Here is a 25,194-nt window from a genome sequence, read left to right as displayed (position 1 = left end):
TCCCAAGAAGCGCTTATTTATAGTCTAAGCTCGACTTACCTCTCCGTTGAATGATCATGGTGGTTTGAGGAGTTTATACTCCTTATTCCTGCTATTAATCTCATCAAAATAAGGTTTTAAACGGGTGTTATTTATCTTAAAAGTGTCAAACCTGGGATGACTCACCTCGACCGTACCGAATGGGAAAATGCTGAGTACCGTAAGAGGGATTTCTTGATTCGATGTGGTAGCGACAATGTGGGGATCAGTGGCATCTAATAAGACTCTATCTCCAACCTTAAGTTGATTTTTGGAAAGGGATTGAGCTTGTTCTGTCGTAGATTCGGTTTGTTAAGTGTTCTCGGTTTATGTGTCTTTCATTCATCTAGCTCCTCGATTTGTAGCCTTCGATCTTCTTGAATGGGTCCTCTACTATTGCTTGAGAATGGTTCATGTACTTCCTTCAGACTTATTTCCTACAAAGAAGGTTGCACCATATTATTAGTTTTAGTAGAATGGTTTAGACGATCACCCTCAATTTCCATTGTATTGCCAGAATTGCGAGCTTGAAGGGTGACTGTTTCGTCTCCCACATGGAGTGTGAGTTCACCTGTGCCAACATCAATAATTGTTTTAGCAGTTGCTAAAAAGGCCCTTCCTAGAATTAAATGAGTGTTGCTATCCTCCTCTATGTCTAGAACAATGAAGTCAACGGGAAATATAAATTTATTGATTTTAACTAGCACATCTTCAATAATACCCCTAGGAAATCTTATAGTTTTATCTGCTAATTGAATGCTCATCCTAGTCTATTTGGGTTTCCCGAGACCTAATTGTTTGAACATTTTGTAAGGCATGACGTTAATACTAGCCCCCAAATCAGCTAATGCATTATTAACATCTAAACTACCAATTAAACAGGGAATTGTAAAACTCCCTGGATCTTTAAGTTTGTTGGTAGTTAATTCTGGAGAATAGCTGAGCAAACTGTGTTCAGCTCCAGATGTGATGCCTCGTCCATCTTCCCACTTATTTGCTAAAAGCTCCTTTAAAAATTTCATTGCGTTTGGCATCTATGATAGAGATTCAATAAACGGTAAGTTAATATGTAATTTTTTTAAGATTTTAAGGAATTTACCAAAATTGTTCATCTGAGCGGTCTCTCCTTGTCGCGTTGGGGTATGGCACACGAGGTTTATATTCGACATTCACCGATTTGTTTTTATTGTGATCTACCTCACCTTGACCTTTGCTTACCACAGTTTCTTGCCTCGGTTCTGGCTCAGGCTCAACAAATCCTTCTTCATCTTGAACATTAATCGCGTTGAGTTGTTCCCTTGGGTTAGGTTCAGTATTACTTGGCAAGCTTCCTTTTGGTCGTTTGGAGATTAGTTTGGAAAGCTGGCCTATCTGAGTTTCGAACCCTTGGATTGATGCTTGTTGATTTTTAAGTGCTTTCTCGATGTTCTAGAAACGGGTTTCTGACACCGAGATAAACTTTGTGAGCATCTCTTCAAGGTTCGATTTCTTTTCCTATTGGTAGGATGGTTGTTGGTAGCCTGAAGGTGGTTGTGGTCTTTGACTTCCTTGACTGCCCCACGAGAAATTGGGGTGGTTCCTCCAACCTGAATTGTAAGTGTTACTATATGGATTGTTTTGAGGTCGAGGATTATGACCCATATAATTTAATTGCTCGTTATCAATGTTGTGCCATAAGGTTAGTATTCCGAATGACTTGTTCCACCTCCACTTGCATCAAACTGCATTACTAGGTGAACCTATGAAGAACTAAGAAAACTATCAATCTTTTTATTTAGAAGTTCCACCTGGTTTGATAGCATAGTAATCGAATCGACATTATAAATGTCTGCTATTTTAGTTAGTTTTGTACTCATGACTTGCCACTAACAGTTATTCAGTGACATCTCCTCTATAAACTCATAAGCATCTTCATGTGTTTTATTATTGATGGTTCCGCCAGCAGCTGCGTCAACCATTTGCCGAGTCGAAGGATTCAGGCCATTATGGAATGTTTGAACCTGAAGCCAAAGCGATAACCCATGGTGAGGGAACCTTCTCAGTAAGTCTTTGTATCTCTCCCATGCATCGTAAAGAGTTTTTAAGTCTATCTGTACAAACGAAGAGATATCATTACGTAATTTGGCTGTTTTAGCCGGCGGAAAATATTTTAATAGAAATTTTTCGGTCATTTATTCTCAAGTAGTGATTGACCCTCATGGTAATGAGTTCAACCACTATTTAGCTTTGTTCCTCAACGAAAAAGGGAATAACCGAAGACGAATGGCATCATCAGAAACACCATTAATTTTAAATGTATTGCATAGTTTTAAAAAGTTGGCTAAATGAGCGTTGGGATCCTCATCCTGCAAGCCATCAAACTGAACAAATTGTTGTATCATTTGAATAGTGTTAGGTTTTAGTTCAAAAGTATTTGCAGCTACAGTAGGTCTAACTATGCTCGAATCAGTTCCTATTAAAGAAGGTGTAGCATAATCATACATAGTGCGTGGAGCAGGATTTTGATTAGCCGCAATTGTAGGAGGTAGCTGATTGTCTTGGTTTTCAGCCATCTCTTCGGTTGGGGGTTGAGTATCATCTTCTTGCTCGTTCTCTGTGTATCTTAGGCTTCGCCTTATTTCTCTTTGGTTTCTACGCATTATGCGATCGATTTCTTCATCAAAAAGTAGTGGTCCTGACGGGTTTCTTCTAGTCATAAACTATAAAAAAACGGCCAGAAGAAAGAAAAAAAATTAGTAAATTAGAATAAAATTAAAAATAAAATTAGATTGCAAGAAAAATAAATGGCTAAAGTAATAAAAATTGAGTGTTCCTAATATTTTAGTTTCCCGGCAACGGCACCAAAAACTTCATCGTATGATTTCGTGATAGGTTTTAAATACTTATAATTAATCGTTCTTGAAACTAACTATTATAGCGATGTAGGCAAGTGTACCTATCGAACGGTAGTATAGTTTTAGCAAGACCGGATTGTCGAACCCAAGGGAACTAATAGTACTAGTAATAACTGTCTTTTTATTATCTAGCCTAAGAATAGAGAGGTTTTTGTTTTAACTAACTAATTATCTAAACTAAGAATTAACAGAGAATGGAATTGGGGAATTACTTTTGGGAAAATCGGTTGAATTAAGACAATACCTAAGGAAAAATCCACCTAGACTGTACTGGTTATTCTGTCTCTGAATCGGACAATTTATTCATTTAAATTGTACCATAGAGATCCCTAAGTTATGTTATTATCCCTATTCAAGGCTAATAACATCTAATTCCTAGATTGAATAATTGAGACTTTTCTCTAATTAACACCCTAGGGTTGCATTAACACAATCTATGGATCCCCTTATTAGGTTTCGCTCAAATCTGACAAAATCTTATCACCCTATGTCTAGGCGTGCAAACAACTCCGCTTAATTATGGAAAATGTACTCTTAGACAGGGTCTATTCCTCCTCTGAATAAGAGCTTCTCTTGAATCAGTATCCTGGGATATCAAAACAAGAATTAAGAACACTTAATTAAGAATAAGTTAAATATTTATCATACAATTAAGAAATAATAACAAGATTCGTCTTAGGTTTCATTCCCCTTAGGTATTTAGGGGATTTAGTTCATAATTAAAAAGGAAAACATCTTAGAAGAATAACGAATACAAAACATAAAGAAAACCCAAAACTCTTGAAGGGAAATTGAGGAGAGATCTTCAGTCTTGATGGTGAATCCGGGTTCTGAGATGGATCAATCGGCTTCCTTGGAGTAATTCCTTACTCAATATTTTGTGCCTCCCTTTTCTTCCTCCTCTAGGGTGTATTTATAGGCTTTGGAATGCCTAAGAGCCCTCAAAATTAGCCTTTTCCGAATTGGGCTCAACTTGGGCTCAGTAAGGACACGCCCGTGTAACACGCCCGTGTAACACGCCCGTGTAACACGCCCGTGTGCGATTACTTCAGGCCGTGCTCGAGCCTGCCAAATTGTTACGGTTGTGTGGTCTCCCGTGTGAGTAGGTCCAGGCCGTGTTGATTTCGTACTTTGGCCCATTTTCTCTAGTTTTGGCCCGTTTCTCATTCCTTTCACTCTCCTATGCTCTCCTAAGTATAAAACATTAAATTAGAGCATTAGGAGCATCAAATTCACCAATTCTAATAGGAAATCATCCATAAAATGCGTTAAACATGGGGTAAAAATATGTATAAATTACGGTTTATCAATTATCTAGCCTAAAAATTAAGGGATTTGTTTATCTAAACTAATTAACTAAACTAAGAGTGCATAGAGAGAAAATTAGAAAAAAGCTTTTGGGAAAACTCGATTGATTAAAACAATATCCAAGGAAAAATCCACCTAGACTTCACTTGTTATTTGACTCTGAATCAGACGATTTATTCATTTGACTTGATCCGTACAAATCCCTAAGTTATATTATTATCTCTCTCGAGACTAATAACGTCTAACCCTAGGTTGATTAATTGAAATCTCTTTCTAATTAACATCTAGTGTTGCATTAACTCGATCTATGGATCCCCTTATTAGGTTTCCCCCTAATTCGGCAAAATCTTGTCACCCTATCTCTAGGCGCGCAACCAACTCCACTTAATTATGACAAATGTACTTTTAGACAGGGTCTATTCCTCCTCTGAATAAGAGCTTAACTTGAATCAATATCCTGGAATATCGAAACAAGAATTAAGAACACATAATTAAGAACAAGTCAAATATTTATCATACAATTTAGATAATAATAACAAGATCCGTATTAGGTTTCATTCCCCTTAGGTATTTAGGGGGTTTAGATCATAGTTATAGAAGAAAATATCTCAAAAGAATAATGAATACAAAACATAAAGAAAACCCAAAACCCCTGAATGGAAATTGAAGGGAGATCTTCAGTCTTGATGATGAATCCAGTTTCTGAGATGGACCAATCGGCTTCCCTTAAGTAATTTCTTGCCTCCTACTTTGTGTTCCCTTCCTAAGTGCCTCATCAGGTGTTTAAATAGGCTTTAGAATGCCTAAGAGCCCTCAAAATTGGCCTTTTCTAAATAGGGTTATACTTGGGCTCGGCAGGGACACGCCCGTGTGTGATTACTCTAGCCCGTGGTCAAGGCTGTTAAATAGGCATGGACGTGTAGTCTACCCGTGTAAGTCATGCTTCGATCCTGCCAAAGGGACACGGCCGTGTGACACGCCCGTGTGAGGAAGTCCAGGTCGTGTTGATTTCCCATGTAGGTCTATTTTCTCCATTTTCGGCCGTTTCTCTCTCTTTTACTCCCCTATGCTCACCTAAGTATAAAACATGAAATTAAAGGATTAGGAGCATCGAATTCACCAATTCTAAGGAGAAACCATCCATAAATGTGTTGAGCATTGGATAAAAATATGTATAAATTATGATTTATCAACCCCTATAGGTTTGAAATGAGAAATAAATTCAATTAATTCCATAAGGGTAAGGGACACGGGCGTGTCCTAAAGCACACAAGCGTGTGCATTGCCTCTAGACGGGCATGTGAGGCTTAACCAAATAGATTTTCTAAAAACTTTCTAAAGTTCTCAGTTTAGTATCAGACCATTCTCAATGCATGTCTTGGGCCTCGTAGGTCCATAATAGGGACACCATGAATATGATTAATTGGTTTTCAATTAGAACAAAATTTTATCTTCCAAAATTTTCTCAGAAATGTCATGTTCGTGCACAGTAATGCCCTGTACCTTGTCCCAGTCTTGGGTACGGGTAAGGGGCGTTACATCTTCAGTCACACCAACTATCTTAATCGAATCACTCACCTCCATCAATAATCGAAGGTGAAGATGTGGATCTTTCGTGGGCATACCATTGAACTAGCCCACCATTTGGAGCATTTGAAACATCACTGGTTTCAATTTGAATTGGGGTGCCTCGATATTCAGCCTCTTAATTTTCGTATTTAACTCATTGAAGAGTGGCATAGCATATTGTTTAATAGCACGATCCCTATCATCAGCAATAAAGATTGGGTTGTGCGTGTAATATCCTGATTTTGGGCCTAGTCGGAATAGTGGTTTCGTGACCACAAAATCCGAGATATAAATAATTATTTTATGATTATTTTAAGGTCTATGATACGATTGCATGATTGTGTGAAAATTTCGTGAAGAAATTTTATGCATAAAGTGCTTAATTTGAAATTTGGGACTAAATTGAATAAATTGCAAAACTTGTGTTCTAGAAGTATTTTGCATAAAATTGAATTAGATTATTAATTAGAGGTCCTTAAAGAGTAATTTTACCAATTTCTAAGTCTATGGACAAAAATTGGACATGGAAGGAATTTTGGAAAGTTTAGTAGTAAGGGCATTTTGGTCATTTAGGGTAAAATGAATTAAAATACAAAATTAAAAGCCAATTTTGCTCATCTTCAACCCCATGGCGAATATAGCAAGGAGAAACCATGGCTAGGGTTTTTCAAGCTTCCAAGCTCGATTAGCAAGGAAAACTGAAATTCGGGCTAAAATGGGGAAAATACCAAGTGGTGGACGAAATGGTAAAAATAGCCATTTTCGCATACGAGGTAAGTTCATATGTAAATGTTGGTAACATAGTTATTATTTTAAATGTTTTAATGTTTTTTTAAATGATATGATAATTATTATGAAATATTATACTTGTGATAATTGTTTGATAATATGCCAAATTATGTGATATACTTGGAAAATGTGAAATACTACCGAGTATCGTATCGGCATTCCGTAGAAGATGGTTGAGACACATGATTGGGAAAAAGGTCCGTTGAACCTCGTGAATGGATTAGGATACAAGTGACATGTCACTGGGATATTTGGGCATCCGAACTCGTTGAGTTGAGTCCGAGTTCACTTATGGATGCGAGCGTCCGAACTCGTTGAGTTGAGTCCGAGTTCGTGAGATGTAACTAGGCATCCGAACTCGTTGAGTTGAGTCCGAGTTCGTGAGATGTAACTAGGCATCCGAACTCGTTGAGTTGAGTCCGAGTTCACTTATGGATGCGAACGCCTGAGCTCGTTGAGTTGAGTCCGAGTTCACTTATGGGCGGGTTACATGGTAGCTTGGCTACATATGTGGCACTTATGTGCAAGTTATCCATGTATCCGAATTATATTCCGATGTGTTCAACGGGTAAAGTTCTACTCAAATGGAGGAATACTCAAGATGAAAGGGACGTATTGGTAAGTGTTGTGAAATGGATAATTTGAACAGGTATGTACTTAACCCTCGGGTTGAAAACTCGATATAACAACAATATGGTAAGATGATAAATGAAAAGGTGATATGAATGTCTTGGTGATGATTATGCAAATGATGTTTTATGTTTGCTTATATGGTTATGTTACTTGCTATTTGCATGTGAGCTTACTAAGCATTTATGCTTACTCCTCCTTTTCATTCCTTGTAGTGTTGACAAGCCAGCTCGAAATCGGAAACGGTCGGAGGCACGCTCACACTATCCGTATACCATCTTGGCATAATGGCTTGTATATTTTGAGTATGGCATGTATAGCATTATAATCATTTTATATATATGGTCTTATGATATGGTTATTGAGTGGTATGGAAATAGAAATGCTTGGTAATGATTAGCCATTGGAATGGCTAATCATGATCATATTTGGTATTATGTATGTCAAATTGCTAGCTAATCCATGGAAACCATGAAATAGGTAAAATTTACCATAAAATAGATTCAGACAGCAGCAGTGATGTGAGTTTAAAAATCACTAAAAATAGTAGAAATGGAATTAAATAATGAATAAGTTATGGAATCGAAGCTTGATGAGTCTATTTTCATATGGAATAAGCGAAACAGGTATATGAGCTATATTTTATGAGATGTTTAAATTTTTGTGAAACAGGGCCAGAGCGATTTCTGGATCCCTATTCTGACTTTGGAAATTCACCATAAATTTTACAAAGATAATTAGAAATCACGCTTTATATGTACAGATTCCTTATTGAGTCTAGTTTTATTAGAGATAAACGGCATAGTCATTGAAGCTCTGTACAGGAGATATCTGATTCGTAATACACTGAGGTCAGAGTAGTTGAACCCTGAAACAGGGAGACTTTAACTAATAAACTGTACTAATTGGCCCAACAAAAATTCTAGAAAAAATTAGTAGATATATATATGAGTCTAGTTTCAGGAAAAATTACGGAATTGGATTTTGAGTTTCGTAACTCGAGATATGATTTTTAAAGCGACTGTGATGCAGTTAGCCAGCTTGTCTGGAAATTTTAAAATGAATTGTATGAGCTGTTTAATTAATGAATTAAGTCCGTTAACACCTCGTGTTCGACTCCGGAAACGGTCTCGGGTACGGGGTGTTACAGTGCGCATGATTGATTCCATTACCTTGTCCATCATTTTGATTTCCAAGGTCCGTCTCGACTTGTTATTGAGCAAATCTCTCGTGCCTTCTTTGTCTAAATGTTCACTCGATTTCAAGGTGTGACAGCCCTAATTTGACTCTAGTCGGAAAGTGGTTTCGGGACCACAAAACAGAGTCATAAAAATAATTAATCGTTATATTCTATGTTTATTATATGTGTAAATGCATGTGTGAAAGTTTCATGCTTTGATTTTGTCATTTGTATGTGAAATTTATAAGATAGGACTCATGTGATAGGACTTGAAAATGTGATAGGTAAATTTTAAAGTGCCAAATAAAGCATGAACTATTGACATGGGGGACTTGCATGTCAAATAGACCACTTTTAATATAGTGGCCGGCCATAATAATGGTTGATGGATAATATATGTTTTATTTAAGTATTATAATAAGTAATGGCATTATTTTGAAATAAAAATAATTAGTAAAATAAGAAAAAGATGATAAAATAATGGTAGTTCATCTTTCTTTCTTCATTGCCGAAATTGAGAAAGAAAAATAATGAAGAAGAAGCCAAGGCATTCGGCCATGGTTATCTTAATTTAAAGGTATGTAATGTGATTTTTTTTATAATTGATTATGAAATTAAATTGATAAGTACATAGTATAGTTAACCCATGGTTTAAATTCATGAATCATTGAACATATATCCATTCGGCAAATTGCTAAATTTGTGTTATTTTGATAAGTTTTTAGGAAAATGTTATTTATATGTTAAAGTAGCTTAAATGATGGTTGAATAAGTTGAATTCATTGTTGAGAGGTATGAATTGAAGTTGCCATATGTATATATATGCATTTTGGAAAGAAAATTTTGTTGTTATTTGAGTTTTTATATATATATGCACATTCGGTCATGGGGAGGATAAGATGAATTTAAAATGTTATAGATTGTTTTTAAGAATTGTTAAATTGTTGTAGTCATTTCCGAATATATGTTTAGTTAAAGAAAATTTTTAAAGTGTTTAGTTAATTAGTAGGTTAATGGTGTATGCACAAATTATTTGAAATATAAACTTTGTATGAGTATTAAAAGATGTATATGAATTTGGCCTTGGGAGAATTTTTAGTATAAAATGCTTAAATTCTAGATAGGTTATTGCTTAAATGACCGAATGTGCCAAAGGTAAATGCATGTCAAATTGATCCATATGTGTTAAGGAAATAGAAATAAATATCGGTTTGATGAACTATATATATATATATATATATATATTCGGCTATATAGTTAAGATATGTACATGAAAATATGATAAGCCATATGAATTTTGTGTTTGTGTATGTGAACTAGATATTTAATGGATATTCGGCTAAAAAGGGTTAAAGGTTAAATCACAGGAATTTTGGTGATAACATTTTCGGTCATTAGGGTTATATGTACTTTGGCTATGTGAGTTATGTATTAAGTAAGCTATTTATTTGATATGTATATTCAGTCGTAAATGTATACTTGGAGAAATGTTTAATTAAATTGTATTAGAATGTTTAAAGTGATTAAAATGGGTATGACCATTTCGTGTTTGAGCTAAAGGTAGCTATATGACCTAGTAAATCTCTTGTCATTTTCGACCATAATCTAACATGATGGGATTTTAATAAGCTAAATTTGTTTGAATTAGCTCAAGAGCATAGAGGGGCAAACTCAAATAAGGGAAAAGAGAAAGTAATCGAATAGCCATTGTAATCGTTCGACGATATCCGAGGTAAGTTTTGAGTAGTCGCCTTTAGTATAAAAATTTATGATGCCTTGATATGTGTATAATAGATGAATTGTGACCTTTTGATTCTACTTGAATTAAGTTGTGTGATAAATAATCTAAGTATATGAACTATAGTCGAATGGTCAATACGGGTTAAGCTTAATTAATGAAATGTACATAGAGCTTATATTCGCATGTAGCAAATGACTACTAATGTGACATGTTCAATGAGATGTGTTAATATATGATTAAATATGCATGATACTTGAGGAATTGTATCCGGGCTTAAAGACCCGCAGGCTATATGCTGGAATGTTATCCGGGCTTAAAGACCCGCAGGCTTTGTGCTAGAATGCTATCCGGGCTAGAGACCCATAGGCTACGAGCTAGTATTATACCGGGTTTAAATTCCCGCAGGCTGGTGCTAGAAATTTGTTTCAAGTTCTAAGACTTGACAGGTTTGATGCCAGTAAATTAAGTAAGATTACGACATTGAATATCCGCGGAAAACCACCGTCGAGTAAGTACTATATATTTAACATGTTAAGGTACGTATTATGTACTCATATGTGAAATGATTTTAAAGTGAATTATTATTATTAAAGAACGATATATATATATATACATGTGGATGAATACGGTATTTAAGAATAAGAGAATGACCTATTCGGTCAAAATATGTCATTATATGAAAGTATGTGACTTAAAGTAATTGTATAAGCCATACACTATAGTTAAATATGTGCTGAAAATTTCTTGTGTATTCATATATATATATTCGACCAATAGGCTTTATAATTAGTGTACTTGTGTATATTCGGCCAAGTAATATATAATTAGAATACAAGTTCTGTGATACTTAATGTTCGATTTAAATAACAAGTTTTAATTGTTTGAAATGCTTAAAACTTACTAAGCCTCGAAAGCTTACTCTGTTCCTTATTTCCCTGTTTTATAGATTGTTGATTTTGGCCACCGACTCGGGGATCGTCAGCAATTCATCCCACTATCGATCTTTTTGGTACAGTTTTATTTTGGTCTTGATATGGCATGTATAGGTTAGGCTGAAGATAACTATGTTTTGTAATTGTAACTATTTTGGCCATATGAAATTGGCATATATATAACACAAAGATCAATATGTATTCAGCTCAATCTCTGTTTATGTTAGTTAATGTGGATGAGAAATTTAATGTTTAGCTCGGTAATACCTTTTTAGCCTAAATTCGGCGATCGGATTCGGGTTAGGGTGTTACATTTTATTGGTATCAGAGTTTCGGTTTAGTTGATTCTAGGACAACGTAGAGTGTTTAAGTCTTGCTATACATGTCATATAGTATTAATACGATAGTATGATGAATTCTGACAGTTAAAAAAATGTGTTTTCATTTAGTAATGGATCCCGATCCCAATCGAGCGGTAGCTAATGATGTAGAGAGTGTAGCGCCTACTCTCGCGCATGGGACAGTGCCGATGGACTCTCAACCTATCGCAAGCAATCAGAACGATGAGGCCAGATAGGCTTTTTATAGTATGATGAAGATTGGTTCAACCAATACATTCGAACTAATACGGCTATTCCGCAACCCCCACTCCCGAATAATACACCCCCTGCACCTACAATACCTCCGATAATTGATCAAATGAGGTTGAATAAGCCCCTGGTTGACAGAATCCAAAAGCACGGCTCTCAATTTAAGGCTACTGAGATAGTGATGATCTTTGAGTAAGCGAATTTTGGTTGGACAATACTATCCGAGTGTTCGACGAACTGTCTTGCACACCCGATGAATGCCTAAAATGTGCTATATCTTTGCTACGTGATTCTGCCTACTATTGGTGGAATACGCTGATTTCTGTTGTGCCCAGAGAGAGAGTGACTTGGGAGTTTTTCCAAACCGAGTTCTGGAAAAAGTATATCAGCCAGAGATTCATCGATCAGAAACGGAAGGAATTTCTTGAACTTAAACAGGGTTCCATGTCAGTTACTGATTATGAACGAAAATTTGTGAGACTTAGCCGGTATGCCCGAGAATGTGTTTCTTTAGAAGATATAATGTGTAAACATTTCGAAGATGGATTGAACTAAGATATAAAACTATTTGTTGGCATTCTTGAAATCAGAAAGTTTGTAGTACTTGTCGAGCGAGCTTGCAAAGCCGAAGAGCTCAGTAAAGAGAAAAGAAAAGCTGAAGATGGAGCTAGAGAGTTCCATAAAAGATCTTTGGGAAAGCCCTTTCAGCAGTCACCGAAAAAATTTCAAGATGATTCGGACCGATCTAAGAACACTTCGGGCTTTTCCAGACAAGACCGTGATCGACCCCCTGTGAGTACGCGAGCCACTTCTGTTTCCAGTGTTGGAAACGATCATCGAGACAGGACCGAGTGCAAGTCTTGTGGGAAATGGAATTCAGGGAGTTGTAGATTTCATGACTGCTCCTGTTATAAGTGTGGATCAGCCGACCACTTTATCAAGGACTGCCCGGGATTGTCTGAATAGAATGTGAATCAGAGTGGTAAACCGGGTACTACTACAGCTCGAGGTAGACCCTCTAGGAATACGGGGAATACTAGTGGCGGTCAGAGAGGGTCTAGAGATGCTACGACTAGATCTGAGGCTCGTGCTCCTGCTAGAGCTTATGCTATACGTGCACGCGAGGATGCTTCTTCACCAGATGTTATTACGGGTACTTTCACTCTCTTTGATACTATTGTGATTGCATTGATTGATCCTGGTTCTACTCATTCATATGTATGTGAGACTTTAGCCTCCAGTAAGACTCTACCTGTTGAGTCTACTGAGTTTGTGATTCGAGTATCGAATCCCTTAGGTCGATATGTGCTAGTTGACAAAGTGTGCAGAATGAAATTGATGTTATTCTCTGTATGGATTAGTTGACTGTGAACGATGCAGTTGTGAATTGCAAAAGAAAGACTATTGATTTGAGATGTGAAAATGATGAAATAATACGAGTTGAGTCTGCTGGCGTGAACGGGTTACCCACAATGATATCCTCGATGTTGGCTCAGAAATATGTAAAAAGGGGGTGTGAAGCATATCTTGCGTACGTACTTGATAGTAAAGAATCAGAAAAGAAGCTTGAATCAGTACCAGTGGTTTGTGATTATCTGAATGTTTTTCCCGAGAAGTTACCGGGGTTACCACCTGTTCGGGGGGTAGAGTTTGGCATTGAACTTGTACCTGGGACTACACCAATTTTGATAGCTCCGTACCGTATGGCACCAACGGAATTGAAGGAATTGAAAACTCAGTTGCAAGAGTTGACGGATAGAGGTTTCGCTCGACCAAGTTTCTCCCCTTGGGGTGCACCAGTATTGTTTGTGAAAAAGAAAGACGAAACCATGAGAATGTGTATCGACTATCGTCAATTAAATAAAGTGACAATAAAGAACAAATATTCGTTACCGCGTATTGATGATTTGTTTGGTCAGCTGAAGGGAGCCTCAGTGTTTTCAAAGATAGATTTGAGATCGGGTTATTATCAATTGAGAGTTCGAGACTCAGATATACCTAAAACTGCTTTCAGAACGAGATACGGTCACTACGAGTTCTTAGTGATGCCATTTGGTCTCACTAATGCCCCTGCGGTATTTATGGATTTGATGAATCGAATTTTCAGACAGTATTTGGACCGGTTTGTAGTTGTGTTTATAGATGACATCTTGATTTATTCACGCGATGAAACTGAACATGCTGAGCACCTGAGATTGGTATTACAGATTTTACGAGACAAGCGCTTATACGAAATTCAAGAAATGTGAATTCGGTTGAGAGAAGTTAGTTTTTTGGGGCATGTGGTATCTGCATCCAGTATTCGAGTTGATCCGAGCAAAATTTCAGCCATACTTGATTGGAAGCCTCCGAGAAATGTTACTGAAGTTCAGAGCTTTTTGGGACTTGCCGGTTACTACAGATGGTTTGTAAAGGGTTTCTCAATGATAGCCACACCAATGACGAAACTACTTCAGAAAGATGTTAAGTTTGATTGGTCAGAAAAATGTCAGAAAAGTTTCGATCAATTGAAAACTTATTTGACTAAAGCTCGTGTGTCAGTGCAGCCCGAATCCGGTAGAGAGTTTGTCTTTTACAGTGATGCATCCTTACTTGGGCTGGGTTGTCTATTGATGCAAGAGGGTTGAGTTGTAGCTTACGCATCGAGGAAATTGAAGCCACATGAGAAAAACTATCCGACCCATGATCTCGAATTAGCTGCCATCGTATTCGCTTTGAAAATATGGTGACATTACTTGTTTGGAGAGAGGTGTCATGTATATTCGGATCAAAAAAGCCTCAAATATTTGATGACTCAAAGAGATTTGAATCTGCGACAAAGACGTTGGCTTGAGTTGTTGAAAGATTATGAGCTCGTCATTGACTATCACCCAGGAAAGGCTAACGTGGTTGTCGATGCTTTAAGTCGCAAGTCACTGTTTACTTTGCGAGCGATGAATGTACACATGTCCATTTCATCCGATAATGTGTTAGTAGCAGAATTAATAGCCAAACCATTATTGATTCATCAAATACGTGAATCTTAGAAAGTCAACGATGAATTGGTGGCTAAATGAGTTGATTGTGCCTCAAATGTGGAATCAGAGTTTCAAATTGATGACAACGATTGTTTGAAGTTCAGAAATCGATTGTGTGTTCCAAGAAATTCGGAACTTATTTCGGTGATTTTGAACGAGGCTCATAGTAGCCGAATGTCAGTCCACTCGGGTAGTACGAAAATGTACAACGATCTGGAACGTCAATTTTGGTGGCCTGGTATGAAACGAGACATTTCTGACTTTGTTTCGAAGTGTTTGATATGTCAACAAGTGAAAGCGGAACATCAAGTGCCTTCAGGATTACTTCAGCCGATCATGATACCTGAATGGAAATGGGATCGAGCCACAATGGATTTTGTATCCGGGTTGCCATTGTCCTCAAGCAAGAAAGATGCGATCTGGGTTGTTATTGATAGATTGAAAAAGTCGGCTCATTTTATTCCCGTACGTATGGATTATTCACTTGACAAGCTAGCCGAGTTGTATGTTTCTCAGATTGTAAGGTTACACGGGGTACCTATTTCTATTGTGTCGGATAGAGATCCAAGATTCACATCGCAATTTCGGAAGAAATTGCAAGAAGTATTGGGTACCAAGTTGCATTTTAGCACCGCTTTTCATCCCCAAACTGATGGTCAATCCGAGCGAATAATTCAGATACTCGAGGATATGTTGAGATGTTGCATCCTTGAGTTTAGTGGTTCATGGGAACGGTATTTGCCTTTGATTGAATTCGCTTACAATAATAGTTTTCAATCAAGCATTAAGATGGCACCTTACGAGGCTTTGTACGGTCGTAAATGCCGTACACCGTTGTTTTGGACCGAGCTTAGTGAAAGTAAAATCTTCGGGGTTGATTTGATTAAAGATGTTGAGCAGAAAGTAAAAGTGATCCGTGAAAGTCTGAAAGCAGCTTCAGATCGTCAGAAATCGTATGCGGATTTAAAGCGAAAAGACATTAAATATCAAGTCAGAGACAAAGTGTTTCTTAAATTTTCACCTTGGAAAAAGGTGCTCAGATTTGGCCGTAAGGGCAAATTGAGTCCGAGGTTCATCGGGCCAAATGAAATATCCAAACGAGTTGGGCCAGTCGCATACAGATTGATTTTACCCCCTGAGCTTGAATGTAACACCCCAAACCCGAGACCATCGCCGGTGTCGGACCCGAGGGTTAACAAACCAAGTTCACATGTTTTTGCCCACCAATTTGACATTTCCAGTCAGGCTGGAAAACTGCGTCATTGTTGCCTTAAAAATCATATCTCGAGTTTCAAAACTCAGAAACTGGTTTTGTAAATTTTCCCTGAATTTAGACTCATATATCCATCCATGGATTTATTTCTAGGATTTTTGGTCGGGCCAATTGGTACAGTTTATTAGTTAAAGTTACCCCTGTTACAGGGATCGACTGCTCTGACCTTCGCGCGGTATAACTTTAATATCTCTCTGTACAGGGCTTTAATGCTGGTGTCGTTTGTTTCTAATGAAACTAGACTCAAAATGGAATCTGTAAATATAAGATATATCTCCTAATTATTTTTGGATAATTTATAGTGAATTTTTAAAGTTGCGACAGGGAACCCAGAAACCATTCTGGCCCTGTCTCACAATAGCTTTAATATCCCTTAACCTGTAACTCCTATGACTGTTTCGTTTCTTCCATATGAAAATAGACTCATCAAGGTTCATTTACATAGCTTATTCACTATCTAATTCCATTCCTATGAATTTTGGTGATTTTTCACATTCATGCCACTGCAGCTGGCAGCATCTGTTTTAAGATAGGACTTACCTATTTGGTGGTCTCCATGATTCAACTAGCCTTACCATACATAGGTTCATATATGATCATTTTAACCATGCCAATGGCTGATCATATGACCAACATTCCCATTTCCAAGCCATAGCCACATCATGACACAAAATATATACATACAACCCACAATTAGTCTAAGTTCATGCTTCCTTTTCGAGCCATTTTCGCACGGCCGTACATACTTATATTACAACATATTTAACAAACAAGGGTAGTCCTATACATGCCATCTCAAGTTCAACCAAAATTTATACCAAAATGGAGGCTTGATAGTGTGGATGACTTCGACTTCAACGATCCCAAATCCGATTGCCTCGAGCGAAATCTAGAAAACTAAGAGCCAAAGCAACGGGTAAGCATTTTTATGCTTAGTAAGTCTCAAGGAATATAATGAACTATAATTTACAGCAATACATTCACATAGCCAAATGCATCATTTCATTAATACACATTCTTACTTCATACTTCATCATTATATAAGTTCGCAAAGCATCAATCAATTCAATAACTGAAATTCATTAGTCGATTGAGCGAATGTTGCTCAAACACGCCGACTTTCCAATGCACGATAACGTACCTTATCCTTTGGGCTTTCCGAGTGTACTAATTAAATTCATTTCGACAACCAACACTCACCTCCAGCCCAAGATTCTTGAATATAACCGGATTTAATCACGTGCACAAATGCCTTGGTCTTAGCCGGATAGAATAACTTCATACGAATGCCTTGGGCCTTAGCCCGATATAGCCACTAGCACAATTGCCTTGGTCTTAACCGGATATAATTTCCAGCATAGTTGTCTTGGGCTTAGCCCGGATATCATTCAATTTCTCATGCACACATACATCAATAATCATTGGACATACATATTTCATTTTCGTTACTAAGGCTCAAACACAATTATAATCATTAGCATATTCGCCTTGGGACTTAACCCGGTGGAATTCAAATACTCATACACACATAATCAATAATCATACACATCCATATTTCATCTCACATAATTCAAGTAAGGTCACTTCTTGAGGACTTACCTCGGATGTTGTCGAACGGCTTTTTCGGCTATTCGATCACCTTTTCCTTCCCCTTGTCCAATTGTGGCCCTCTTAGCTCTTGAGCTAATTCAAACAAATTCAATTTATTAAAACCTCATTGTGCTTGCTTATGGCCGAATATGACAAGGATTTTAAATGGTCATATGGCCACTCTTTAGCTTGAATACACAATGGTCATGCACATTTTATACTACATCAAGCAATTCAATACAATTTATTTGAGCATCAAGGAAATGCTAAGGCCTTCAATAGGCTACCCAAGGCCGAATATTCATGTACAAGTTGAGGTCAATTTTGCACTTAATACCTCACAAAAACAGCATGCAATCTACTAATTAATGCTTTGCACATTGTGGCCCAAAACTTATAATATAGCATCAAGCACTTATATGTGTGCTAGGCGAATTGTGCTTGCAATTTCACAAGCATTCTTCCACATTTTCTTCTTTAAATCAATATATTCATCACTTAGTTCATAACCAAACATAATGTGCAATCATATATATGCATATATGAGCATGGCGAATTTTCAAGGTGTCCATAGCCATCCAAAACACAAATTTTAACTAACATGCAAGAAGCATGAATCATGCTCAAGAATGCATCATGGCGAATATGACAATCATGCTCCTTTTCAACTTTAATCATGATAAAACAAAGAGAAACTCAAAATCTTACTCATGAATAGAAAATCCATCATTGCATGCATCATCATCAAGCTTCACACTTAGCATGCAATGGCTTTATCACCATAACAACTTTGCCCAAATACCATTTCCATGGCATAACAAAGATTTGAGCCATGGCTAACATGCACATCAAGTTAGTAACCAAGTCATGCATGAAACTCCAAACACAACCTCATACATACCTTAATCTTGGTACAAGTATGGCCAAATCTCCTTCTAGTTCTCTTTTAAACCAAAAATGGAGCAAAAATCCTTTCTTCCTCCTTATGATTTTCGGCCAAAAGATGAGAAAGGATGAACAAATTTTTTTGTTTTCTCTTCTTGGTTGCACGGCAATGGGGAATGCTACTCTCACACACATTTTTTTTCATTCTTTTCTTACCCATGCTTATTTGTTTATGATTTCTCCTAATGCCCAACAAAACATGTTTCATGACATGTTTAGCCCATATCACTTTGTCATGGCGGCCATCACTTGTAAAAAAGGGAAATTTGACATGCAAGTCCATTATTTTGCATGCATGCTTTAATTAGTCATCACATATTTCCCTATCGTACTTTCAAAGTTCACTACTAAGTCCTTTCTTATAAATTAGCACCTAATTAATAAAAATCGAGACACGAAATATTTACGCATACCAATTCCACATACAATAAGCACGGAATATAACACTTAATTATTCTTGTGACTCGGTTTCGTGGTCCCGAAACCACTCTCCGACTAGGGTCACATTCGGGGTGTCACATTGAAAAGATTTACAACGTTTTTCATGTTTCGATGCTTCGACGTTATAGATTAGATCCATCGCATATAATTAATCCATCTAAGGTTGAGATTCAATCTGATTTGAGCTATGAAGAAGAACTGGTTTGTATTTTGGCTCGTGAAGTAAAAGAACTACGAAATAAGAAATTCTCATTAGTAAAGGTACTGTGGCTTAAGCATGGGGTTGAAGAAGCTACATGGGAACTTGAAGACTCTATGAAAGATCGATATCCTAACTTATTCACTGGTAAGATTTTTGGGGACGAAAATTTTTTATGTGGGGGAGAGTTGTGACAGCCCTAATTTGACCCTAGTCGAAAAGTGGTTTCGGGACCACAAAACCGAGTCATAAAAATAATTAATCATTATATTCTATGTTTATTATATGTGTAAATGCATGTGTGAAAGTTTAATGCTTTGATTTTGTCATTTGTATGTGAAATTTATAAGATAGGACTCATGTGATAAGACTTGAAAATGTGATAGGTAAATTTTAAAGTGCCAAATAATGCATGAACTATTGACATGGGGGACTTACATGTCAAATAGACCACTTTTAATATAGTGGCCGGCCATAATGATGGTTGATGGATAATATATGTTTTATTTAAGTATTATAATAAGTAATGGCATTATTTTGAAATAAAAATAATTAGTAAAATAAGAAAAATATGATAAAATAATAGGTGCTCATCTTTCTTTCTTCATTGCCGAAATTGAGAAAGAAAAATATTGAAGAAGAAGCCAAGGCATTCGGCCATGGTTATCTCAATCTAAAGGTATGTAATGTGATTTTTTTTGTAATTGATTATGAAATTAAATTGATAAGTACATAGTATAGTTAACCAATGGTTTAAATTCATGAATCATTGAACATATATCCATTTGGCAAGTTGTTAAATTTGTGTTATTTTGATAAGTTTTTGGGAAGATGTTATTTATATGTTAAAGTAGCTTAAATGATGGTTGAATAAGTTGAATTCATTGTTGAGAGGTATGAATTGAAGTTGTCGTATGTATATATATGTATTTTGGAAAGAAAATTTTGTTGTTATTTGAGTTTTTATATATATATATATGCACATTCGGTTATAGGGGGGATAAGATGAATTTAAAATGTTATAGATTGTTTTTAAGATTTGTTAAATTGTTGTGGTCATTGCCGAATATATGTTTAGTTAAAGAAAATTTTTAAAGTGTTTAGTTAATTAGTAGGTTAATGGTGTATGCACAAATTATTTGAAATATAAACTTTGTATGAGTATTAAAAGATGTATATGAATTTGGCCTTGGGAGAATTTTTAGTATAAAATGCTTAAATTCTAGATAGGTTATTGCTTAAATGACCGAATGTGCCAAAGGTAAATGCATGTCAAATTGATCCATATGTGTTAAGGGAATAGAAATAAATATCGGTTTGATGAACTATATATATATATTCGGCTATATAGTTAAGATATGTACATGAAAATATGATAAGCCATAGTAATTTTGTGTTTGTGTATGTGAACTAGATATTTAATGGATATTCAGCTAAAAGGAGTTAAAGGTTAAATCACAGGAATTTTGGTGATATACATATTCAGTCATTAGGGTTATATGTACTTTGGCTATGTGAGTTATGTATTAAGTAAGCTATTTATTTGATATGTATATTCGGTCATAATGGTATACTTGGAGAAATGTTTAATTAAATTGTATTAGAATGTTTAAAGTGATTAAAATAGGTATGACCATTTCGTATTTGAGCTAAAGGTAGCTATATGACCTAGTAAATCTCTTGTCATATTCGACCATAATCTAGCATGATGGGATTTTAATAAGCTAAATTTGTTTGAATTAGCTCAAGAGCATAGAGGGGCAAACTCAGATAAGGGAAAAGAGAAAGTAATCGAATAGCCATTGTAATCGTTCGACGATATCCGAGGTAAGTTTTGAGTAGTTGCCTTTAGTATAAAAATTTATGATGCCTTGTTATGTGTATATTAGATGAATTGTGACCTTTTGATTCTACTTGAATTAAGTTGTGTGATAAATAATCTAAGTTTATGAACTATAGTCGAATGGTCAATACGGGTTAAGCTTAATTAATGAAATGTATATGGAGCTTATATTCGCATGTAGCAAATGACTACTAATGTGACATGTTCAATGAGATGTGTTAATATATGATTAAATATGCATGATACTTGAGGTATTGTATTCGGGCTTAAAGACCAGCAGGCTATATGCTGGAATGTTATCCGGGCTTAAGGACCCGCAGGCTTCGTGCTAGAATGCTATCCGGGCTAGAGACCCGCAGGCTACGAGCTGGTATTATACCGGGTTTAAATTCCCGCAGGCTGGTGCTAGAAATTTGTTTCAAGTTCTAAGACTTGACAGGTTTGATGCCAGTAAATTAAGTAGGATTACGACATTGAATATCCGCGGAAAACCACCGTCGAGTAAGTACTATATATTTAACATGTTACGGTATGTATTATGTACTCATATGTGAAATGATTTTCAAGTGAATTATTAGTATTAAAGAACGATATATATATATACGTGTGGATGAATACGGTATTTAAGAATAAGAGAATGACCTATTCGGTCAATGTATGTCATTATATGAAAGTATGTGACTTAAAGTAATTGTATGAGCCATATACTATAGTTAAATATGTGCTGAAAATTTCTTGTGTATTCATATATATATATTCGACCAATAGGCTTTATAATTAGTGTACTTGTGTATATTCGGCCAAGTAATATATAATTAGAATACGAGTTCTGTTATACTTAATGTTCGATTTAAATGACAAGTTTTAATTGTTTGAAATGCTTAAAACTTACTAAGCCTCGAAAGCTTACTCTATTCCTTATTTCTCTGTTTTATAGATTGTTGATTTTGGCCACCAACTCAGGGATCGTCAACAATTCATCCTACTATCGATCTTTTTGGTACAGTTTTATTTTGGTCCTGATATGGCATGTATAGGTTAGGCTGAAGATAACTATATTTTGTAATTGTAAATATTTTAGCCATATGAAAATGGCATATATATAACACAAAGATCAATATGTATAAAGCTCGATCTCTGTTTATGTTAGTTAATGTGGATGAGAAATTTAATGTTCAGCTCGGTAATACCTTTTTAGCCTAAATCCAGCGATCGGATTTTGGTTAAGGGTGTTACACAAGGTCTACAGGTGATAGATCGATGATTTAATCTATGCTCATAAACACCTGATAAATAAATTAAAAATAAAGAATAAATTAGTAAAGTTAGAAATTAAATAAAAACCAAACTACAAAAATAATTTCATAAAAACAGTGCCAAAAACTTGTAACGCAGTTTGCGCAAATGTACACAGTCATTCAAGTAATAAGTAAGTAAAAATGAGTTATCATCTCCACAAGGACTGTGTGTGTTAATCAATTATTTGTAAAATTATAAATTTACAATTTGATATTAAAACACAATAATTTGAATGGTGATATTTAGACTACGTGAAATTAACTAGATATAAATATTGATCCTTGATGAAATTTTAATCTAGATGCAATTTACCTAACTGTATGAATGAATGACTGTAGGAACAAAAACAATCAAAATTAATTGGGCTAGGATAATTATATTAATCAACTCAATTCATTTTCATCATGCTTAACAATGTTTGGAAAACATTCCATGGCAACTCAATCTTTCATGAGTTTGGAAACCAAATTAAGTCCTATCGAATCTTTTACTTAGTGAAATATGCATTTTACTAATTATATTAGATTAAGGGTTTCTTAGCATTTATGCAAGGTCACAGGGACATTTACGTTTGCAACAGTTTAATCACATAAACCTAAAAAATATGCAAGATAATAGAGCTAACGAAAGATATTATAAACGTCAACTTAGTCGGGTTTAATGACCTAAATTGAGCATTGCACTTTTCAATTCTATGTCTATTAGCTGTCATCTGGTTAGGATCGCTTAGCTAATTTGAATGCACCCAATCACTTATGAATGAAATGCATCATGATATTAATTGCAAACATGATCGGCTGAGGCCCAAACATATTAAACATGAATAAAATAAATCTTATTGAATTAACATAATCATTCTAGCAAATAGGATTTAAAATACCATAATTGATGTCAAAAACAATAAACTCAACGCAAAAATAATTAAAATAAATAACAAGAGGAAAGAGTAAACTCTATTCAGTTTGGCAGCCTTTTGGATCGATTTTGACTGATGCGCTCTTCTATTTTAATCGATGCTTCTTTTCTAAAGGTTTCATGGTGGCCGGCCAAAGAATAATTTTGACAAAGCTTATGTTGGCTAAAGGATAGAAAGGGAGATGGTGGCTATGCAAGGGAAATGAAAAGGGAAATGAGAAAGAATGATGAATGAGAGAATGAATGAGAGATGAGTGTTGAGGGATGCTTTGAAAAGTGGGATTTTTATGGTATTTATAGGTGACGGTAAGAGGTAGAGTTTGCTAAAAATAGAATTTAAATTCCTTCCTTTTCTCTCACTTATGGCTGGCCACAATTCATGGAAAACGAGATGACTTAGTCTCCTCATTTTGAATTCAAACCAAGGCTATTAAAAGCAATAGGGTGGACGGTTTCAACAACAAAGTTGTTAGGCTGGTTTCTGATTATTTTCCAACAGTAAGTGTAACAGCCTCAACCCGTATCTATCGCTAAAATAGGGTTATGGAGCATTATCAAAAAAACTTAACATTAAAACATTCATTACATTCCATAAATCATATCATAATCCATGCAAAACACTTGCATAATGTCCCTTTTTTAGCCCCCGAGGCCTTAGAAACACTTTAGAAACGATTCGAGACTAAATTGAAAACATTTAGAACTTCATGACAAAAGATAGAAAAACTCATACTACAGGGGCTACACGGCCGTGTGGCCAGACCATGTGACTCACACGGCTAAGACACACGCACGTGTCTTAGGCCGTGTAGGCATTCAAAGTAGGAACCCACGACCGTGTCCTAGCCCATATCTGAGCCCATGTAACTCTCTGTAACACCCCTTACCCGTGTTCGACGCTGAAACAGGGTACGAGGCGTTACCGGACATAAACTCACACAATCATACAAAACCGAGATATGAATTTGCGTCCAAATTTAAAACTTTTCATTCACATACATAACATCCCTTATAAGGGCCCTCCAGGCCCAAAACACACATTGGGTGTGGTCGGGACTATACCGAGAACTTTCTGAACTTTTACAACACTTAGAAAATTTTCTTATTTTGGGGAGTTACATTCCCGTGTGGGTAGCCCGTGTGGTCACACACGCCCATGTGGCTTGGGACGCACCTGTGTCCTCAGCCCGTGTAACTCTCATTTATGACGTCATCAGCAAAATTGGGGCACACGGCCAAGTCACATGCCCATGTACTAAGCCTGTGTCTTTTACACGGCTGAGACATAAGTCATGTTTTTGCCCGTGTGTTTACTACTAGGTATTTTGTTTTACCTAATTAGAGTGCAAGGGACACACGGCTGGATCACATGCCCATGGGGCTGACCATAGGTCACACACGGTCTAGACACATGCCCGTGTGTCTACCCTTATGGACAATTACAAGGCTATTTTCCAAGCCAATTGCCACCCTTATTTGTACAAACACATCTATCACTTCAAGGGCACTTAACATGGCATAATTGAGCACTTAAAACATACAAAAACAAGACATGATCATGATCATTTCATCTTTACTAATACATGCATAAAACTTCATACTTTGTCAAGCCAAATTTATAAATTTGCATGCACTAAAAGTTGAAGTTTACTTCCATTTAACATACTCATGTCTTAGTTACTATCATGCTACTCACTCACAATTCCATCATCAAACATCCATACCAAACAATTTTAACCACATCATGCATGACATTGGCACATGCATGCATATATGAATAGGTATACAACCAAATATTCAATATGAACCATATCTCATGGCCATATACAAAATGAATCATCAAATCACTATAAGCCGACACACTTGGCCAAATTAATAATGACATAATTAATCAAAAGACGAAGTCTCTATACATACCATAAACTTAAAATACTTGTGTTCACTTATACCCAAATGATAGCTTGGTGATGGCATCTCCGGCGGTCTCCAACCCGAGCTAGCTAAATTAACCTATAAAACAT

The 25,194-nt window shown here is 36.1% G+C and overlaps 1 long non-coding RNA gene and 1 other non-coding gene across 2 annotated transcripts in view; both read left to right on the top strand.

Annotated features, from left to right (window-relative positions):
• The first annotated feature begins 2,034 nt into the window (after window positions 1–2,034).
• Window positions 2,035–2,141, top strand: LOC128294486 (small nucleolar RNA R71). The gene has a single exon (XR_008284796.1). It is a non-coding gene; the product is annotated as a small nucleolar RNA R71 (small nucleolar RNA).
• A 4,328-nt stretch (window positions 2,142–6,469) lies between these two features.
• LOC128293697 (uncharacterized) overlaps window positions 6,470–25,194 on the top strand; it is a 68,651-nt gene continuing 49,926 nt past the window's right edge. Inside the window, exon 1 of the long non-coding RNA XR_008283874.1 lies at window positions 6,470–6,562. This is a non-coding gene — a long non-coding RNA (uncharacterized LOC128293697). The remainder of the gene's footprint in view (window positions 6,563–25,194) is intronic.

The sequence above is a fragment of the Gossypium arboreum genome, chromosome 6 (genome assembly GCF_025698485.1).
Source record: "Gossypium arboreum isolate Shixiya-1 chromosome 6, ASM2569848v2, whole genome shotgun sequence".
NCBI lineage: Eukaryota > Viridiplantae > Streptophyta > Magnoliopsida > Malvales > Malvaceae > Gossypium > Gossypium arboreum.
This window is presented reverse-complemented; position numbering and strand designations above follow the sequence as displayed.